Source organism: Grus americana, chromosome 12, assembly GCF_028858705.1.
Source record: "Grus americana isolate bGruAme1 chromosome 12, bGruAme1.mat, whole genome shotgun sequence".
Classification (NCBI taxonomy): Eukaryota; Metazoa; Chordata; class Aves; order Gruiformes; family Gruidae; genus Grus; species Grus americana.
Genome location: NC_072863.1, coordinates 20,204,940 through 20,226,835, shown reverse-complemented (window position 1 = coordinate 20,226,835; position 21,896 = coordinate 20,204,940). Strand labels below are relative to the sequence as shown.

At 49.3% G+C, this 21,896-nt stretch overlaps 1 protein-coding gene across 4 annotated transcripts in view; it reads right to left on the bottom strand.

Annotated features, from left to right (window-relative positions):
* The window catches only part of PAK3 (p21 (RAC1) activated kinase 3), a 136,540-nt gene that overhangs the window by 75,249 nt on the left and 39,395 nt on the right, over positions 1-21,896 (bottom strand). Inside the window, exon 1 of one of the 4 annotated variants that reach the window (XM_054839344.1) lies at positions 793-910. The exons of 1 other annotated variant lie outside the window; for it this stretch is intronic. The gene's annotated coding sequence lies outside the window, so the exon portion shown is untranslated. Of the gene's footprint in view, positions 1-792; positions 911-21,896 lie in introns of those variants that run through there. 2 more of the 4 variants (XM_054839343.1, XM_054839346.1) reach the window with 2 other exon arrangements.

Below are 21,896 nucleotides of genomic sequence, written 5' to 3'. Positions count from 1 at the left end.
CACCGAGTGCATCCCCCACGGGAGGAGGGAAGCCTGAAGCAGCCAGACATCACGCTGGAGCACTTCCTCGGCTAGCTGGTGTACAAGTCTGGGACAAAGGGACAACCCAGCACAGGGACCAGCTTCACTGTGGCATCAGGCACCACCATGCATGTGCAGGGGAGAGTCCACCCCTCCCCGAAAGGATTTCAGGAAAAACTTAGCAGGCGTTTTTAAAGGGGTCAATCAGACGCGTGTTGCCGATAAAGAGTATTTAAAAAAAAAAAAAAAAGGAAGAAAAAGGCAGAGTTATTTATAGCCCAGAATTTCTCGCTCCTCTGCAGAAGCACAGCCCAGAAGACCGCATTGTTGGAAGACGGGGAACACACACACCACGGCAGCCTTTATGGCCGGTGTCGGCGCTGACATAACTTCAGAGCCGAGAGAGGCTCTGCGGCTCGCAGCCACGCCGGGAGTTCCTCCCGCAGGACACCGGTCTCCACTTACAGACGACGCGGAGGCTGCCCGGCAACACAGGTGTCACTGACGGGAGAGCAACCCCAGAGACGCGGATAACCCCAGGACCGGAGCAGCCGGGCCCTCCCCGCGGCCGCACACCCCGCGCGGCACTCCCGGCCCGGCGGGATCTCTCTCCCCCCCCGACACACACACACTCACACACTCTCCCGCCGCGGCGCCGGGAGGAGACGGGGCGCCGCACACACGGCCACCGCATTCCGCGGGCGGCCCCGGCCGAAGCTCCGCAGGCCGCTCCCGGCCCGCCCCGGCCCCCCGCGCCGCCGGCGGCCTTACCCGGAGCTGCCGCTGTCATGCTGCACCGGCCGTCCCCCGCCGCGGCCTCGCGCCGCCGCCGAGGGCCCCCCCCGGGCGCAGCCCATCTGCCGCGCGCCCGTCCCCCCGCGCCGCCGCCGCCGCGCGCCAATCGCCGCGCGCGCCGCCGGGACGCGCCGCCGCGCCCCAGCTCGTGTCGTCACCCGCCGCCCGCCGCGCCCATTGGTTGAGCCCGCCCGGCTGCGGCGGCCCCTCGACGCGCGGGGCGGGCGGGCGCGCGGGGGGCAAATCTTGTGTTTCAAGGCAGCTGCGTGGGGAAAGCGCGGCGCGGGGGGGGGGGTGTTGTCCCCACCCCCGGGTCCCCCTACTGCGTGGGTCGGTCGCGGCAGAGGTGTGCGGGCACCTGGGAGGAGGGACCAGCACCCGTCTGGTACCGAAAGGTGTCCTGAAAGGCGTCATAATGCTCCTCGGTCCTCGTCTGCAGGGAATAGGAAACGCACCGTGACATTTCGGGTTCCCCTCGCATGACGTTTGCCATGTGACAGCCTGTGGGCTTTTCCTGTCAGCATCCAAACGTGGGAGAAACCCACCCGGCACAAGGCTTGAGTAACCAGCCCCGGCCGCCCCTGCAACAAAGAGGGCACTTCCCTGCACAGGTCCCCAAACGCACCAGGAGGAAAATCTCCTCCTCGGCGGGGCGCGTTCTCCCCTTCTCCTTCCTGCATTCAGAATCTCACTTACCCGGGCAGAGCGTGGTCCCGCTCCTGCCTCCCCTGAACCCCTGAGTTCAACTCTGTGAAAGGTCTACAAAGTAGGAACAGGCCTTGTTTTGATGAGGATGACCTCACGTTCACAGTATTTCCAGAATAAAAAAAAAAAATCTACAGACAAACATGACCAATTTTACAACCTCCAAAGGTAAGGCAGGCCACAGGTAATTACCCAAGAGGAGATAACAAACCCTCCCCGCCCCACCACCAGGCATGTGATCTTCTCCGACCGGGAGTGGTCATCCTGTCGCCTTACAGCTGGTTCGAAGGACAGGTTCTCCAGAAGCAAAAGCACACTGAGTCACTCAGCTGACGTGACAAGCAGCCCCTACTGAATCACTGCCGTCCCTTCCTGCCGTACGCCGAGCTCTCACCCAGGTTTTCTTCCCCAGTATGAGTCAAATCTATCCCTTAGCCGGCTGGCTCTGCAGTGATCACAGTCAAGCTGTGGAGCAAGTTGTCAGTGCTGCCTCCATCCCTGCAGAGGAACATCCCTGTGGATAGATGCCTCTCGAGATCCTCTGAGGTCAGCAGCGACCCTGCAAGGCCGCTGTCCCTCGAGAGTGGAAAAAGAGGCGCCTTCCACTTTCTGCTGCAAGTAGTGTCCGCCCCAGTGACAGCACGGTGTGCAGCCAAGGGGGCTCGGGACAAGCAGACAGGGTAACCCCTGCAGAGGACGCACTCTCCCTCGTTGAGCTGAGATGGGGTAGTTTGCAGAAGGGCTTAGGCTTTGGCCCAGCTTTTCCCCCTTCAAAGTCTGTGCAAATGTCCCCCGACTGCAGTGATGGAGGGACCGTAGCTGTCGGGGGTCCCCGCAGGCTCCCCTAGCCCCTCCTGGCTGCGGGGCCATACCCTGCAAACCACGCTGTGTGCTGCAAAACAGCCCGCAGAGTTGGAAAGGACCGAGCAGGTGGTGGACAAGCACTACCCAGCCACCTCCAGGGTAGAAATTATTCCCAATTGCTTCGGATGCAGAACGGGGGGTTATTTGCCAGCCCCATGTCCCAGCGCACCACACGCAGCATGAGGTGTGTGCCCCGCTCACGCGCTTCCGAAGGAGGGAGGCAGCTCAAGGAAAAGCTGCAGACAGAGCACCGAGTCAGGCAATTACAGATCTTAGGACTGAATCTGTGGGTGAATCACTTTCAGTCATTTTTAAAAGTCCAACCAAAACACAGTTTTAGCATAAACTACTAGCAAAACTATTACTATAAGAAAATTGCAGCCTCCCTGACACACCAAGCCCAGTGCCTTGGCTTCTGTCTGACTTTGCCGAAGGCTGGGTGAGAGCGGATGAAGGCAGAGTTTCAGTTCCTTTCCCCATGAAAGAGCAGAAACTTGACTCCGTGACTGCACGCAGTGAAAAATATCAGATCCCTTACTTTCAGCCTGCTCCAAAGTTATGACTCTCTTCAGAGCCAAGGAAACCTCACAAGCATTGACTGTGCATGGTGGAGTTTTTCCCGAAAATCATAAAGGGGTTTTAAAAGTCTGTGCCTTTGGGGTTGACCACAGAGCCCTCGAACCCACGCTACTTCAGCCTCCCTGGGTTCTCCAGCTATCTTTAAGCTGCTGGATGGAAGCCGACTGTCCCATGCCTGATAGGAAGCTGATGCCCCATGCTTGTCCCATGCCTTTCTGGGAAAGGAGACAAAGAGAGGAAGCAAAAGCAAAGGCTAGAAAGGGGAAATGCCCAAACAGCAAAGCTCTCTCACCCCAGCCGTACGTGAGGCTGACGCCGTTGGAGCTGGAGGGCTCCTCTGCACACTGGGAGCAGCCAAGGCACGTTGCTTGAGGCACGCTGCTAGGAGAGGGAAAAAGCCAAGTGACTGCACGGCCAGGGCACACACACAGCCCCGGGGCACGGGGCTCAGCAGTGCGAGCTGGACTTGCTCCACGGGTCCGACACTGGGACGGGCCAGACCTGCAGTCTCGCTGAGCCTGATCTGGCCCAGACATGGACAAGGTGCTGGCTTTGTCCTCACAGGGCATGGGACAGCATCCCTGCTAGGTGTCAATCTGTGTGACTGTCACACGGGTGTCAAAGCTACTTGGAAACACTTTGAGAGTCTGCACGCCACGAGGCCTGGCCTCCAGACCCACAGGGCCTGCCTGAATCCTGTTTTTTCAGGAGCCAGCTAGGTCTCTGAGCAAGGGCCTCATCCTGCAAAAGTAACCTCAGAAGCTGCCCTAGTTTGAGCCCCAATGCTTTAGGAGTCTGAGAAGCAGGAGGAGGGACCTGGCTGGACCAGGTCCATCACCAGCCCCAACAGCTCCTCACTTGTGTGCGAAAAAGGGCAGGACTGGCTGTATGGGGAGCGTTGTGCTGGAGTGTCCCTGTGCTGGGCTGTGCACAAGCTCCCCAGCCCCTCCGTGGGGCACTCCCAGCCAAGAGTGGCCCAGGGACAACTCCTCCCTGAAGGTGCAGCCCCACAGAAATACAGGGCCAGGTAGCAAAGCAAGAGAAAGAGAAAGAAATACTAGCTCTGAGCAACAAATAGCCATCTCGTATCCTTTGTTCTTCCGAAAGATGCCTGAGGACTTCAGAAGCCGAAAGCCATATAACCTCGCCTTTTAGATCTAATCAGATCGGCACTCCCCAATGATTGCAGTGTGGCAGACTCGCGCTGCCTGAAACCACCAGCACCCTTCCCTGCGTGAGGGGAAAGAGGCTGAACGTCTCAGTAAGAGAGGCCAAGCACCAGCATTTTCAGAAACCCAACGTACACTTAGCCAGGGTGGCCAGGAAGTTAAAAAGGGAAGTCTTTCTTGAGCAAAGAGAGGAATCCCTTCGAAGAACTGCCTGATCCTGCTTTCACGGGGAATGTGTTCAGGCGGGGCAGGAATTCGGGAAAGCTCTGCAGTCCCACATCTGCAGGATGCCTTGGCCAGTACTAGGTAGGATGTAACCTTAATGGGGTACACAGGGGTGCCTCAGATACTCCCTGGTGAAGGCAAAAGGCCCCTGAACAAACCCCTCTCTGCTTCCGCAGGGCAGGAAGGTGGACATGTTCTCCATCCGCGATAGAACTGGTTCTGCCGCATTTATCACACCTTGCTGGCAAACACGACGCAATCTGAGCAGTACAGCATGACTGGTAATTGGGTGTCAGTAGGTTTTCATGGGAAGGGGGGAATGAGGATCCCATTAATCTCCCAAACGTAGCGGTAGCTGCCAGAGAGCTTGTCCCGCAGATAAAATTAACTCTGACAACTAACTCCCATCCCCATTAACAAAACCCCAATAAGCAGCAACCTATTCTGGCTCCTACTAGCTGCGGGTATTATACTACCCTGCAGCTTTCTGCCTGTGCCAGACTGCCGAGGCACAAGCGCTCGGCCACCACAGCTCCCGCTCCAGCCCAAGGCTGCATTGCATGGGGGGCTCAGGGGGCCCCTCCGCCAGCCCTGCTGAGCCGAGGCAGCTACGGAGCGGCTTGAAGCGGTACTGCAGCGGGACCGGCTTAGCTGCACCGGGGGCTGATCTGGGGAGCAGCAGGGTGGAAAGGGACACGGAGGGACGCTGAAAGCTAACAATTAAATTTGGGGGCCTGCTTGGCCCATGATGTCATGGTTTCCCAGCGCCCCGCCGATTGGCTGCGGGTGAGCATCTGCTGGGAGCTGGGGCTGGTTATTTGCCTGAGGTTCAGACCTTTCCCAGCGGCTCTGAATCAGGCTGGTTGTCGTGACAACCTGGATAGTGGCAGCTCCTGATAACCACGTAATGAGGTTGTCACAAAAAGGAGCCCCTCCATCAGAGAGGTTTAGGGATCATTAATGTTTCCCAGGGAGCGTGAGAGCAGAAGAGGTAAGGGGACCATCTGGCGATGCTGGAGCACGTCAACAGCCTGCCTTGGAAAGGAGCTTCGTTAGACAGGAACCACCTACCGACACGTAGCGATGGGAACCAGGCAGGCTGCCTGCCAGCAGCGAGGGGGTCTCAACTGCTCAGCTGCGGGATCTGGTATCTGCCGAGATCCAGGCAAAGATGGAGCAAGGAGGACACACGAGCGCTGCTTAGGAACGACTCGAGTCCCTGAGCGGTGAAGGTGGCTGGGACTCTCTCAGCACAGGGCAGTAACACAGCCTGGGACAAGTGACACAGTAAGGCACTCTGTGCCTTGGTTTACCCCATTTGCAGGTAAATTCTGTGAATGTTTAGAATACCTTCCCAGCACCGTGCCACGGAGCGCTGGGAAGTCCATGTATGGCAAACCCCACGTGAGGCAGGGCAGGGACTGGCAGCAAATGCAGCTCATTCAAAGAGAATTCATGCATGACTCTGCTGTCCTGAGGATCTTCTCAGCTCAGGCACAAGAATAACAAGGCAGGACAGAGATGTCCCCTTGTCATTACTGGAGACTGAGCCTGGGGATCACGCAAGGCATCAAACACATCATCTTCTCCCGGGATCTACTCACGCAATGTCTTCTTGCCCCAGGAAACTTTTTGTCTTTGTGAAACATGGGGTTTCACCCTGTTGTCAACAAACCGGCAAGATATCTATCACCAGCTGCAATAATGGTGGATTAGGGTGCTGCGGTCTGAAACCTCCGTGCATGGTGATCACACCACAGCGTGGAGAAGCTCAGTTGCCAAACTACTGATACTCGAGACCAGGTCCCTGGAGAAGGATGCCCACAGTCATGTTAAGGAACACACTGTTGAAAAAACTTCCACAGAAAACAATGACATCTGAATCTTTCCTAAGAGGAGATGGAAATTACCTCCATAGGTAACTCTTTATGAATCTTACAGCAATAATTAGCAGAATGTTTCTTTTATGTCATCTTCATCTGTTTTAAAAATACCTACTGTAAACACTTGCTTAAGTCAGTATAAGACTTTATTAATAAAGTCTTCATATTAAAAGCAGCTGTACTTTTAGTTTATATTTTTACCTCAAATCATAATTTTCCTACTCAAAATTCATACTTCAGCTGTGGATTTAACTGAGATGTAATAAGAACATTAAGACATGCCAATTAAATACCAATCAACCACTAAAGACTGCATTTAATAGATACATTTCCTAATATACAATTGCTACACCTTATTAAAATGTTGTTGAATCTTCACAACTGTTGTAAACAATCAAGTGGGATATAATCCACCTCCAGGAGCTAGTAAAGCTGAATGCACTGCTCTCCTATTGTGGGGATGTGCGTGATATAAAATTCAAAGCTAAGACCAAGATAGAGTTGATTACACGTAGCAGAAATACTCTCAGATTAATATTCTGGCACCTGCCTCTCTCAGAAAGGAACAAAGGGATGGGAATTTCTGCAAGGAGATCCCCATCCTGGAAAAGGGTTTTGCAAGAGGGAAACAATATGAGCCAATACTGGGTAAAGCTGTGCTCTGATATACTGCCCGAGCTGTAATTAGTGATTCTTCCCCATCAGAGCATTGCTCCTCCAGTTTTAGCAGAGGGAAAACTGAGGCAAAGAGCTGCCACAGCAGCTCGGGACTGGGCAGCAGCCCAGGGGCAGTTGTGCACTAACCCGCCCCAGTGGCATTGCCTCCCTCGGATCCCCCAGTGTCACTACCAGGCCCTTTTTTTATTTTTTTTGCAAACTGCAATTTAAGTCACCTTCCAACAGGAGTAGCAGGACGAACAACTGAAACTTATCAAGCCCTACCTTACCACAGCTTGTGAACAGGACACATCACAGCTTCCAGCAGGAACAGGACTCGGAATTTTTCAGGAGACCCCTGTACAGTCCAGTCCTGCCTGGTTTGCACTTAAACGTCTCCCATCCTCCTTCACAGGGAACATCACATTTGACTGAACACAAGTGAAGACAACCCACCTGCCTACTGGATTTTATCTGCTAAAGATGTTGAACTGGATCTGCTCTCACGCCTGAGAAAACCAAGATTCCTCCTACCTGTCTAAACAGCGCACAACAGTTTCCAGTACCTCCCGGTGTCAGAGAACAAGATTCGGAGAGGCAGAGCGTTACCCCAGGCCCGGGGGAGTGTGGCCGAGCTGCCGGGGCTCAGCCCAGGCACCAGATTTACTAATACGTGACCACGCACTACCCCGTGCACTACAATGTCTCAGCAGAGGTGAGAGCTTACTTCTCATTTAGGAATAGATATATGTAACTATGCTGCCGTATAAAACCACCACAGCGAGATGGGCAAATGCAGCAAATTTATCTTCTCCTCGAAAAATAGTTGTCATTCAACATTGATTCATCAGAACAGCCACACATGCCTCAGTTTTCAACCTGTAAAATATCTAGAGCTGTGTGAGACATACAAAAACTATTCCCCAAGCTGTTCATCTTTGTTTTAATCTGAAAAGCATTTGCTGACATACTGAATTTTTACACAAGTCATTCTCCATTTTTTTTCCCCAACTACTTGTGAACAGGAACGATACGATTCTTGTGCCTGCTGGGAGACACCAAACCAGAGAGGCTCAAGAGGTGAAATGTCACCATTATACAGGCTACGTTCAGGCTCAGCCACACTGTGACAGTGCCTGGATCTGGGGTTTTAATTTACATTCACCTCGATGTAATCATTAAGATTAATTACTGCAGCTCTGAGGCGGAGTAAGTGTGAAGCAGCTGTGCCTGCACCGCCCTCTGCTTTTGACACCTGAGCTCAGCCCTGTGCTAGGAACACAGCGGGGAGACCTGCTGAGCTCCTACCTCGATGTACATATTTGCAAGGGTAAACTGTTGGTGGTACCTGACATTTTGGGGTTTTAGAGATGCTGAATATGGAAGCCAATGTACAATCTGTGACTGTCCAAAGCATCTCAGCATCCTAGATCAAACCACATGAAGATAACATCCAAAGGGAAGGTATGGAGGTGATCTGATTTATGAAAATTAACTGATTAAAGTCAATAAGGCTGTTAGAAAATGAAATGGCATTAAGAGCTTTTACACTGAAGCCACTATTGAATTTTTTTAATGCCTGTTGATTGGTCAGACATGTTTGCAATAAAAAAAATCATCCTCCCTGGCTCTTTCCCACTCAATGCAGTTGTGCTTCAGGAACAGAAAGGGCTTAGGCAGGGATTCAGATCTCTTTTTTGCACTCCATCACCAGAAGATTACACACGGGGGATGATTCTGGACTGAAGATACAGGAGACTGGAGCGCTGTTTGCTGTGGAAGAGAAGCAGTGCTGAGCAGCTGCCAGGAAAACTTTGCCTATGATGAAAGCATCACCCAAGGGTGTAAGAACAGCAAAGCTACCAGGGGCTCTGCAAGTTTTTGTCCATGCAAACAATTCTTGCAGCTCGGACATCCTCCCATGCTAACCTCGTCACAGCCTCCAAGCCTGGGTTGACTTACCTCTGGCTGGCCTGTAGCACAGACAAACTCAATGGTTTGCACCCCTTAGACATCCTAGACCTCAGCTATGGTATCACAGGGGAGGGGCTGAATTATTTCTTCAAAGCAGATGGCACAGCTGAGGCTGCTTTCATCTTTGCTGGTTCCTTCCCCTGTCCCCAAAAAAGAAAGCAGATCTAGTTCCATACGGCTCCTCCTGCTTGTTCAGGTCTCTCTTGAAGATCCACTTTTCCCACAACAAATGTTATGAATCTGAGAACTAACCTCATGCTAGATCAGAATGAACCTTGATTTCACAGCTACAGCAACTCCACTGATGTCATGGGTGAATGTGAACAACAGTGCTATGGACAGCAAACACACAGCACTGCATGACAGCTTGTGAGTACTGAAGAGTGCCCGGTTACCGATGTGTTGCAACACAAAGGTACTACAGGCATCAGGATAACATCAGCCCAGAGGCCCTGGAGAAGAAAAAGGTCTTTATGTGGTTCCCATTCCACAAATGAAGACTTCATTGCCTAGAGAATATCCCATGACAGTTAGAATTTACTACCATGCCAGCTCAGGGCACTGTCCTCCCAGCAGCTGGAAGGACTAGAGACAAGGGTTGTCTGTCGTCTTACAGCACTTCCACACCAGCCTGCTGGGCTGAAGCCATACAATTAGAAACAGCATGATAGAGAATGCATGTCTTGACTTACAGAATACCCTTCCCAAGCTTACTGGGGTTGTGACCTGGAAAGTTAAAATGCAAGAAACTCTCTGGCTGCTGACCAGGCAAAGTATTTGATATTGGGTTACAGAATCAATGGCTCTCAGCTAAAGCAGACACGCATCAACCGCACGAGCTGAAGCGTCCCTCTTTTTTTTTGGCGTGCCTAATACCAGCTAGAGCAGCAGGACCGACACTGCCTTTGTGATATAAACAATTTGCAACAGCTGAAGAAAAAGAGTTCTCTGAAACCCGATTTAGTGGGACACTTCAAGATATCAGGAACTTGTTCCTTTGCAAGACTGACCACATCATGATAGTAAAGGGAGAATATGCCAGAAACGAACTTACATGTACCAAGAGGAGCTACTAGAGCCTAAAACACCACCTTTCCTCCAACACATCCTCAGTGCAGTTATTTCTTGAGAGGAGAATACCCCCTTCTCCTCCTCATCGCTCGGTGAACCCTTCCAGCACGTTCCTTCCCTTCCTCCCCTGTAACTCTGCACACACTTGTAGCTCCCTATGCATCAGAGCACAGCCAGTAAAATGAGAGAGCTTATAGATTTGCTCATGCCAAGCAGTATTTCACTACTATTTGTTCCCAAACTCTTGGATTTGTTTGGCCACAAAGAGAGCTCCAGAAGAAATAGCGAAGGCTGAGCCACCCAGCTAAGCATGTGTGCAGGTTCAAACACCAAGAAGTTTGTTCCATAGATTTATCTTTCATGTCACTGAGAAAGTTAAGGTCTGTTTTGACATAGCATAGACAGGACCAAGCATTGGTTTGAAGACAGAAGGCCACAATCACAGAAAGAAAAAAAAAAATCTCTTTATCGTAAGTTCAGAGTCCAGAAGGCAGTGGAGCCTAACTTTTCTGGCAAAACAGGGGGGTTTTCTTCTAAAATTATGTTTTTCAGAGTACAAAACAACCCATGTTTGACAAGTCTTATCTGAAGAGTAGAAGAGTTTAGAACCCCAAGATTAAAGAAAGATATGTTCATGAGACTCTGAACCCAATACAGTCCATAAAGAGAGGGTGAGACCTGTCTCAGATGTGGAGACCTTTTCATATCACCTTTGGTGACCAGCTTCTTTAAAAAAACCCTCAAGTATCAATTTTAGCATGCACCCACATGATGGGAGAACACTTAATTCATGGCAAATTTTGGAAAGTTTTGTTCTCCATCCAGTTCAGACCAAAACCAAATGTAAAAAGAAAAAGTATTTCAAGAATCATGAGCATGACCTTTTGACCGGTTTCAGTGAAGTACATAAAGCATGACAGCGCAGAAAGCACTACATTTCAGCCGCATCTCCAGCTGTGAACGCTGCATGTTCAGAGAATACAGTCAGGCTTATTAATCTGGTGCTTAAAGATGTCACCTAATCAAGAGCTAGGATCAGGAAGAAATCCCCAGCTGACATTAAAACGTTAAATGCAATGGACTGAATCCAATTATTATTTTTATTGGAATTGCTAATATATGGGATGGGGCTGGAGGGTCTGATTTCCAAGATAAACACGTGACATCAATGCCACTGGAGACAGGGACTGACTGAAGCTTTCGACCTGTTCTGTGCTGCTGCTGTGCAGGGTCAGACTCCCCTTCCAGCCCAGGCCTGCTGACATCTGGGCAGTCAAGAAGCTCCCATGGGGTCAGGGAATCCCATCCCTGGCACAGCAACAGTGCCTCGGTGCTCTCATGCATCACAAAGGCTATAAACCTGCATCGTTGCCCAACTATTCCACTAATCCCCATCTTTCATGAGGTATTTCCTTCTTTTGGTGCTCATGAAATCCAAAGCTCAGGGATTTATGGCCCCTGGTGAACCTAACATATAAACAGAGAAACCATCTCTTTCTGTGAGCACATGAATTTCTCTCTGTGAAGAGATCTCACAGCAGGCCTTCATCTCTTCAGGTTGCAAGCATGCAACCTGTAGCCAATGTACCAAGGTAGCCTTCCTTGTCAGGAAAGTGCCTTTGCAGTAAGCTGAGAAGTTTCCCTGCTGGTCTGAGCTGCTTCAATGGAAGGATATGTCATTAACCTTCCTCCCAAAAAATCCTTCACTGCATGAGAGGAAAATAACTGGGGTGTGTTGACAGCCTTCAACTATCTGAAATCACTTTGTGAAGTGTTACGGGGACCCAACCCAGCCAAGAACAATCACCCTTAAAATAGAAATTAAAATTAAATACCTTTATTTTTTCAAGAAAGAAAAAGCCCCATGTTTCATTAGAGCACCCACTCCAGCTCTGTGTCACTCCGACACCTTCATTGATAATCACGCTTAGCTTCTGCCAGTGCTCCACTGAGCCTACCAGGATGGGGTCACCACACTCAGTATCCATCTCCCTGCTCTTGGGATCTGGTAAGCAGATAACGGCTCAATACAAACAATCTTTACAATGAGAGGTACCATCCTGTATTGAGATTCCATGACATTACTCCAGTTTACACCAGTGTAAATAAGACTGAGCTCCCGCCCTCACTTTTTCCATGCTATCAGTGTTGCTTTACTGTGCAACTGCCAGTCTGAATGCCAACCCAGTCCGCCTCTGGCTTACTGCGGGACTCAGACTCTTACGCTTCAGTGCATCCTTGCAGTCGAAACAAGATGTTTGTTCATACATATTTTTAATCTTGTTGCTACCCTGGCTTCTCCTTGTTAGCTGTCTTGCACTGCCGTTGGTTCTACACGAGGGAACCAGGCCAATTATCTTGCACAGCCCAAGGGAGAGCTACTGCTTCAGGAGGCAATGGGTGCTTGCCCCGGCAGAAATAACTGCTGTCCCATGGTGAGGGGAGGAAATCCCAGAAGTTCAGAAAGTCTCAGCAAAGCAGGGGAGGAAATGCCAGAGAAATTCCTCACCATCAGAGGAAGAGAAGCACCATCCTTCTGGCAAGTGCTGTCTTTGTTGCATCCCAGAGGCTGCGCACAGCCCTGTAGACGGCAGGTAAGGAGCCATTTCTGGAGACAGCAACTCCTCAGGGCACAGCTCCGGGACTGATGCAGGGCTGGGCAGCTCCAGAGCACACCCACTCTTTACAGGACAACATGACACATGGCCACAGACTCAAAGCTGGTGAGTAGAGACCTATGTTGCTGAGCGGGACAGGCTTGCCCATCGCCAACATTTCAGCTCCCATTAACTTGGACTGAAGGTCCCAAGGGACCACCTTAGCCAAGCCCAGTCACCCTAACCACACTGTCTCCTTGGAGCTGAAACCTGCAGGTCAAGCTACAGCCAAGGCCATCAGCAAACAGCCTCATCCCACTCTCCCTGTGCACAGGGTAGTCACATCAAGCCTGGGCTGCAGTATGCAACACAGAAGGCAAGTAAGCCAAAAGCTTCCTGTTCGCTTTTCCACACAGACATCATCAGAGAAACCCAGTCCCTGCTCCTTCAAGCTTGTCATCACACAAGACGTGGGCTCTGCCTCCCATAAGAGATCTGATCTGTCAGTACAGGCTGAGGCATGTAGAGCCCAGCTCCTCCTCCTCCTCACAAGGAGTTAAGTGATTGTAGAGTCTTACACTACATTTACCCATGTCTGCAGTGAGGGAAGAGAGAAGGCAGAGGAGGCTGACTGGCCCTTTAGAGGTCCGGTCCCTTCACCACCTGCCTCCCCCAAGCCCTGCACCAGCAAAATGTATTCTCACACTTAATCCCATGCACAGCCTTTGTGCCATTCCACTTGATTTTACGTGGCAGTCATGTTCCTTTCAAGAGGGTGCACGGTCCAGAACAGATCAACTGTGCAGCAAGGTGAATTGCAGCTGCGAACAGAATGTCTGGACAATTGCTATGGCAAAAGGGACTGGCATTGCTTCATGCTACTGCTGCCAATTATCTCCTGGTTGCACAATGAATCCCTTATCACCTTCTCTCACCAGCACTGGGCAGGAGGAGCTTTGCAGCCTTTGCCTCACTAATCATTGCTGGGCTGACAAGTCCCATGGACCGGGAACAGGCTGCTCTTCTGGCTCAGAAATAGAGCCCATACCTTGCCTTCACTCTGACTGCTGAAAACGTGCCCTCAGATGGCCTGTGATGCCATTTTTGTCTTCTAATGGAGGCTGAATGTCACTGCTTTCCCCATCAGGAATGAAAGCTGGCAGACTGTAGCCCCAGTTCTGGCCACTTGTTGCACCAGACAGCAGCTGAACAGCTCTGTCCAAGCAGGGGGGCAGGCACGACTGGAAGCCTAACTGCTCTGAGCCCCAGGGCGGGCAGTGCCGGTGCCTGCCAGAGCCCACTGAGCTAGAGCGGGCACAGAAAAGCAACCTTGCACACCCCAGCTCACGTCTCCTGTCACTGCCACCCTCAGCACCTCTTGGAGACATGGGAAGTCATGATGCCATCACCATGCTACCCTTTGGAAGGGGACTAAGAAACTGTGTTTCATTTGCACCCAAGTGATCTGCTCAGGATCAGCTGGATGAATTCAGGAAACAGGAGGAGAAAGATCTTATCTGCTGGTTAGCAGTTTGATGTCAGAAAGCACTGGGACTGAAAGCAGCTCAAGCTGCATGGTCTTTGAGCTCTTTTGGTTGTGGCTCAAAAAGGCAAACCCCAAACCAAGAGAGCTCAGATATAACGTAGGAGTTGTCCTCCCTCTATGGTCTCCAAAAATGTGCAACCAAATTCTACCTCAGGTGGGCTGCAGCCCTGTAGGGAGCACGATGCAGGGTGACATCTGCATCTGCCCTGTCCCCTCTTCTACTTTCTTTTGAGGTGCTGGCCCACAGGTTGTGTCCAATCCGTAGTAAGTCCACTCCATGAGCTACCCAAACCTCATGCGAATAAGACAAAGAGAAAGAGAAACAGAAATCTTATCCTACGTAAGGGAATGGAGAAGCACAGCCAGTCCCATATACACATTAACATTGCAGAATAACCCACTGTACTTTGGACTCCACTTCCTATATTAAGTGCTCTACTTTGTAATTTTCCTAGCAAAAATCATTTTGACCCTGCAGTAAAGTGTCTGTCCAGAACTGCCACCACCAAACTGGCAGGCCTGCGTCACTGCACCTCCCTCCAATGTCCTTGTACTGACAAGGCCTGGAAACGTGAGCTACTCCGAATGGCAACAAGGCAGCGGATGTGGGGGGGATGAGGATAGCCATCAAATCCAGGGGCATCATCAGTTTTCTTTCTAACAGACAGCAATTGCTCCTCCGCACCTCCTGGGCTCGCCAACCCGAAGGCTATCTGCTTACCGCAGCACTGGCCACCTGCCTTGGAGCCGTGTCTGAATTCAGCATGTGAATGCTGCGCTATTTTGCACTTTTTGCTACACATGCCCGAAAGAAATGATTGTGGCCCTGCAAAACCCCGAGACAATGTTGTGTATTCATGAGTGCCATCTACTGGCACCTTCTCCCTTAATTAACCTGTACAAAGCCACTTTGTGGGGCTTCAGCCCCAGAGCACAAAGGTACCACTGGCTCCTGTCCCCTCCCTAGCAGGGGAAAATATCTGTGCCTTCTCCAATATCCCAACCTCTCAGTTCTCATCAGCTGCAGGAAATAAATCAGGTGGATTCATTCCATAATCTGCTACAAGAATTAAGTAAAATGAACAGGTTTTCCTGGTAGGGATAGGATAACAGTTAAGGAAACATTTGAGATCCCAAGAGATTCTTTGTGATGCTTCTGCTGGCTGGATAAGGAGACATCAATGCAAAAAAAAAAAATCCGTCCAACATACACATATACTGGCTTTTTCCTCAAAAGACTCTCCAGCCCCCTGGGACCTCAGTTTCTAAGGATCACAGCTGCAAAGAAAATCTCAATACTCAGATGCCCAGGTATCTTGCAGAGTGTGCTGAGAGCCAGAAAGAATGGCTCTACCACGAGTGATCTCATTGCACACTTGTGGTGATAGCCATTGGGGGACGAGCATGCGTCATTTATCCAGTTTCCTTGGGAGAGAGAAGCAAGGGGATCCCAAACCTGCACACTTTGTACAAAGGAATAATTCATTAAAGGAGCCCACGTCAAAAGCATTTGCTGGACACCATCACTTATTTTGCTCTCCCAAAATGTCAAGGAGACTTAGCAGAGGCACTGTGCTGTGTGAGCTCTGCCCACTGAAGGACAGGCATGCAGCACCTACCCTCGTCAGGGCAATAATTACACTTATGGGAGCTTTACGGAAAAAGTCTGGCAAAATTAGAGAAACTGGCAATGAGGGGGAACATGCCAATCTGACTGACAAGTAATACGAAGGCTGCTGAGAGATGAAGAGCAAAGGACTGGAGTACAGAGGATGACACACATCCGCAAGTGCCACAAAATCACACTCGGATAAAGTCTCCTCAACACAAGCTGTGGGAAGAGGACAGCCACTTCATGTCTGAGCCACACAGGCTTAGGATTTGTGTTCTCCTTCCCTGGCTGTCCTGGACATGGAGCCAAACTCATCCTTTTAGGCTCACAATTAATGCCCCATAGGGCAAGCTCTTCTTACTGCCTTGTACAGACACAGGCATTAGCCTTCCCTGAGAACACAGCACCCAGTGCCCCTCTCCCTTCCCTTTCCTTTCCTTCTGTCCTCTCCCTGTTCGGTCACCCCCTCCTGTTTGCTTTTACACCTGCACACAGGAAACAATCTTATTACTGGAGCCAGAAACAGATACTCATCCTGCAAAGAGCCACCTCAAAGCAGGACGCTTAGATCTTAAACTCTGCCAGGAAGAGTTATGCATGTTCCTGATGCTAAAAGTGATTAACTATCGTTACCAGGTTGCTGTAGTGTCAGTTCTGGTGCTCACTCTAAAAAGGACTATATCTGATGGCATAGAGTTTAGTAAAAGAGATAGAAAAACAGAATTTAAAGTCCAGATAATCCATCTTGCAGAGAGCTGAAATGAGCTCAGAGTCTGTAATTTAGTAATGAGAAGGTTAAGATGCATCTCAACCACAGTCTGTATGTACCTGTGCAGTGAAAAAATCCTGATTAGTGGGTATTTAGACTTTTTTAATTTTAAACAAAAGCATAATGAAAAGCACAACAAAGACTGGAGGCTGGAAATAAATAAGGGGAGCATTTTTAGACCAAAGCAATGTACCACTGAAATAACTGACTAAGCGAAGCAGTGGATATTCTCTTACAGTTTCTGCATCCCCACTGGATGTCTGTCTAAATGACACGCTCTAACCTAAGCAGAAGTTATTGAGCTTGAACTAGAAATCTTTGGATGAAAGTTTGTGATCTGTTTTCCGTGGAAGGTCAGACTAGCTGGTTAGAACTATCCCATCCTCTTGTGAACAGGGCCATGATGGGAGAGCTGGAGTCTGAGAACTGACAGCAGAAGAACAGTAGGACACAGTAGGACACAGTAGTAAGAGCTTCCCATTACCTGGGATCACAGTACCATTAGGTCAGAACTTTGGAGGTAGAATATTAATATTGCCTACCCAGGGTTTCTCCAGCAGTAATGAAAATTAAGGAGATGTATAGTACGACTCATATAGACCGTATGCAGTAACCAAAAAATAAAATAAACCATTGCAATATGCAGTTTGGGAACTCCTGTACCATATCTGTTATTATTTATTAATTGTATTCCCATAGCAATATACTTCTGCAGCACCCTGTAGCCTAAAGCCCTTTGCTTTCTAAGTGTTAATTGGGGCTCACAATAAATGCTGAGAAGTAAAGGAAGTGTGTTCATCTCTCTCCTATGTTTGTAAAGCCCTACAAGCAAAACGCAATGTGACTTGCACGAGGTCACAAGTGAATCAATAGCACTCCCAGAAACAGAGCTCAAAACTCCTGGCTTGCAGGTTCCTCCCACAGAGGGAGAAAGGTTGGTAACAAATCCCCAAAGAAGTGGGAATGAGCAAGAAAAATCACAGTGTGCAGTCTGGCTGTGTTCACAGGTGAGTTAATTAGACTGTGACCTAATTAAAATACAGCCTTTGCATCTTGCCTTTCTTTCACAGTGACGTGGGCAACAGGTTTAGGTTGCCCATAAGTTTAAACTGTAAGCAAGGAGATGGCTTCTAACCTTGGAGAGAATGGAACAGCCCTACGATGGGGGCGAGAAACCCAGTGATTTTAATATGGCACCCTGTATGCTCACGGAAAGCATCGCTGGATAGAATTGTCTGCAACAGCAAAGGGAGAGAAATGAAGATACAAAAGACTCCTCCCAGTGCTCCCTTCCACAATAAACCTAGTTTTAGAAGCACCACCCACTCGCCATTTCAAATGAAGTTCCCGGGCGTTTGGCACCTCTAGAAAGCAGGTCCCGCACCTTAGCAATTACAACGGACACACGAGCCCAATATGCTTTTAATGGCTGGAGTTTAAGACTACTTCTGCCAACAACTGCAAAACCAAGTGGCAATCGCATACCTCTGCCTCTCAGTGAAGCTGGGGAAACGAGGGCATTACTTGTGTTAGGATATCGCTCCTCTCTTTTTGCCAGGAACGCGGTAGGAATGGAAGGGAAACAACTTAAAACGGGCCACAAAAATGAAACTGTAACCAACAATTTGACCTCCACACACAAAAACTAACAACTGAGAAAACGCTACCACAATAAAAGAGCTTTTCTGTCTACAAATTGTTTTTACAGGGCAATGCTCTGGTCAGGGAAAAAGCTGAGTTTAACTTGCTTAATGTTCAGTGAGTTTTAAGGGTCTGATTGGGAACTCACTATAAAAACCCCACTGTTGTCATCACTTGCCCATTCCGCATGGGCAGAGGTGTCACGAGCGGAGGCGGCATGCTGGCCATCACCTCTGGGGAAAGGAGGTTTTCACTTACCAAGGGAAGAGTGCAGCCCAGGTTCTTACTGAAACCTGCAGTTCACATGAGGATGAAGAGTTACAAAATGAAATGCCAAAGTCTCCCACTACAGAATCAGTTCATGAGTGACCGGAGGTGAAATGCTAAAACCGATACAAGCTAGTGCGCGCAGAAGGACTGAGCCACAGAGCCAGAGTGCGTTCAGGAGGTGCCCAAGGCAGCTTCACACAGGCTGCACGTCCAAGATAATTCCCCGCCAAGACAGACACCCTGCAGACACAGACAATGCTGAAAAGCATAAGTGTTTGGCAGATGAGAAGGGAAAAAAATATCTGTAAACTCTGAAGGTAAAAGACATTACTCTCGCCCTTAATAACTCACAGATGTATTTTTCCCCTATCTTGTCTGCCAAACATTTCAAAGCAGCGTTGCATTTCCTGCTAAACCGTGATGCCCACACAAGGAAACTCAAGTGAGCGGTGGCCCATGAGACAGTATAGCGCTTTGAAAATGAAGTCTCCAAAAGCATTTGAGATAATGGAAGAGAAGGGGAGGGATCAGAAGCAGTGATGAATGAACAGAGAGAGACAGGATTTGTCTGCACATCAGAGCTCTGAGCTTCAAAATCACGTGGAAATCCCAGCTTTCCTGGTTTTAACAGGAAATAGCCCAGGAGATAGACTGAAGGCTCTGAGGCAATTCATTTTCCAACATGACAGTGCAGTCTACAGCCAGAGCATCACATTGCAGTCATGCTGCCTGTTACTCAATGTAAAAAAAAAAAAAAAAGAAAAGATCAAAGAGCAAGAGGGAATGGATCCAGCCAGGCACGGTGTCAATCTGCAGCTGCACTGTTCTCTCCTTCTCACAGCTCACCTAGCTGAAAGCAAGGAGTCTGTCCAAGCTGTGGCTGTCTGCACCTACACAGAGAAGAAACCAGTAATGCCAAGTAGCCCCATTCCTCTGCTTTTTGGCTGCACGACACACTTTCGTAGAGTCCCTCTCACATTCAGTGGGCAGGTAGCACTGCTGGTTTACTCCAGCACAGAAGGGTCAAATAAGCCACAACTCCAGAAAGGTCTGGTTGGAAACAAGCCAGGGAAGCTCACGTCTTCAGGAACTTCTGTCAGCTTCCAGTCCCTTTTCTCTTCTGTTCTGCTGTCACCTATCACTAAGATTAAATAACATTTGGTCTTATCACTGTGTTAATCAAGAGACACTGCAGACTCAGAAAGTCAAACTCAGTCCAACCTCTGGATACTCACTCCTGGTACACTTGACGGGAAAGCACAGCCCAAGATAGAGAGAACAGAGGACTCATCCCATAGAAATGTAAGCGCCTGATGCCTACTCAAGTCATAAAATAAACATTGCAGAGGGGTTAGAGACACAGAAGACTTATAATTGGGATAACCCTATACAGGCATATCAATAACTGATGTTAAACAGCGTGGAAAAACTTGATTCACAGCCCCACAAAGGATCTGGGACAGAGAACATAAGCAGCACAATGTAATGCCCAGCCTTCGCATGCTGTCTTTACAGCAGGCAGTCAATATCCCTGCAAAGTTGCCCACTTGCGTTTCATATCTGTATTACCTTCCCCACTCATTTTGGTCCTGATCTCAAAAAGGCACTGTTCATCTCTTCTTCCCAAATGTCACCTCCCCAGTTCTGCACAGCCATGAGCTGCTCATATATTTCCATGCCTTGAGATATTAGGATAAGGATGCTCCAAAACCCAAAGAAAAATAAAACAGTACTGGATGCTCCTCACATCATCAAAAATACAGGGTAGCACTGTAGCATGGATGCAGCGCACTCTGCTATTGTGCCAGCATTTCAGGAGGACTCCTGGTTTTCCTCTCTCTTCCTGACGCTTCCTTACAAATCAGGCTCTCCCTGCCTGGTCCTCCTGTGCTGAAACTCTCGTTGCAGCTGCAGGGAAAGGCAAGCCATTTTGCTTGCATGGCTGCCTCTGCATTTCAAGCTTATTTGTATGAGACACTGCCACCCAGCACAATTTGCATACGTACCAAAATGCGAGACCTGCACAAAATGAAGCAGGAAAAGCATTTGTCTCTCCTCTCGGAAAAGGTTAATGGCATGGATACTTTGCAAATGTTTACTATGAAGTATTTCCTAAGCCTCTGAGCTATAGAATTTGTACATAAAAGGAGGTTCGCCCTCTTCCCCCAGTCCCACAATCCTATTTGCTTCAGATTAACACGAGTGACCTCTACTTCACTTGAGCTTCATTCATCGCCCACAGAGCAGGGGCTGGTTTTACTGAATTATTTCCCTGCCATCATGAAATGCTATTCAGCTGCATTGGAGGGGACAAGGCTGCAGATGCAGGTGTTAGCTTTCTATTACATTAACCATTCAACACCCAGACAAAATTCCTATTTAAACCTTACTCAGATCAGGACAGTTGCAGAAAACCATAACATAAGTACAAGAAACCTGGACTTAACACACCAGAACACTAGGCCCAAACATGTGAAAAAAGAAAACAGGGGTGAACTACATCCTGGTCATTACATGGGATCATACATGTCAGGACAAAGCAGCCCTGCCATGAAGCACCTCAGCTCAGCTCCTCCTGCAGCTCCCTCCCTCTGTCCTCAGCTGTGTCAGTCACCCCATGTGCCCCACAGTTGCCATCTTAAGAGTGGATCAGAGGCTCTGGGATGGGTGCTCTCGGAAATGGCTTAATTTAAATTGACATATGAAGTGTCACCTCCAAATTAAGCCAGGCTGAAGAAAACCCTTCAGGACCTTTCTGTCCCTTCTCTCTCTTTCTTCCCCTCTCAATTTGCTTTAAAAGAGGGCTTACATGTCACTCACCTCTCTGGCCATCAATAGGAAACAACTCCTACCTGAAAGGTGTCTTCAGCTGCAGACTACAAGGGCAGGGAGGATATGCCCTCATTTCCCCAGTCCTCCACGAGTAACAGCCCAGACTGAAGTCCCTCCACAAGTCAGATCTCCTGTGTCAGACACAAACCCAAATTATTCTGGCACATAAACACAGATCTGTGCTGAAAGAATAGCCATTGGGCAATTAACAGAACGAGCATTAAATCCGTCTCGCTCCTTTGTTCTCCAGGCAGGCTGCAAGATTGACTGAACCCTTTTACTTGGGAAAACAAATATTAGGCCCCATCTTCAGCTAGCAGAACACCACGCAATGCCATCAATTTCTCTGTTACCTGGACTGCAATTTTGACCTATTGCATCAAAACTCTTACTCGCTACCTGCGCCTCCCATACCTTCAAATGGCACACTAACTCCACTCATCATTTTTTTGCAGACCAGGGACAGATTTTCCCAGACCTCACTTTTTTTTTTTTTCTTTTTGTCTCTTTACACCTTGCAATTTGGTTCTGGTTTTCCTGCCAGCCGGATACCCCTACCAGGCTTGGCCTTCTACCTCCTCACCCTGTTCTTTTACACACACAGGCTGCGCTGAACAGTTTTAAGTAAAGTGTCAGACGCTTTCTGGAAGTGCCACAACAGCACAGCACAAATCCCCCATTGCATT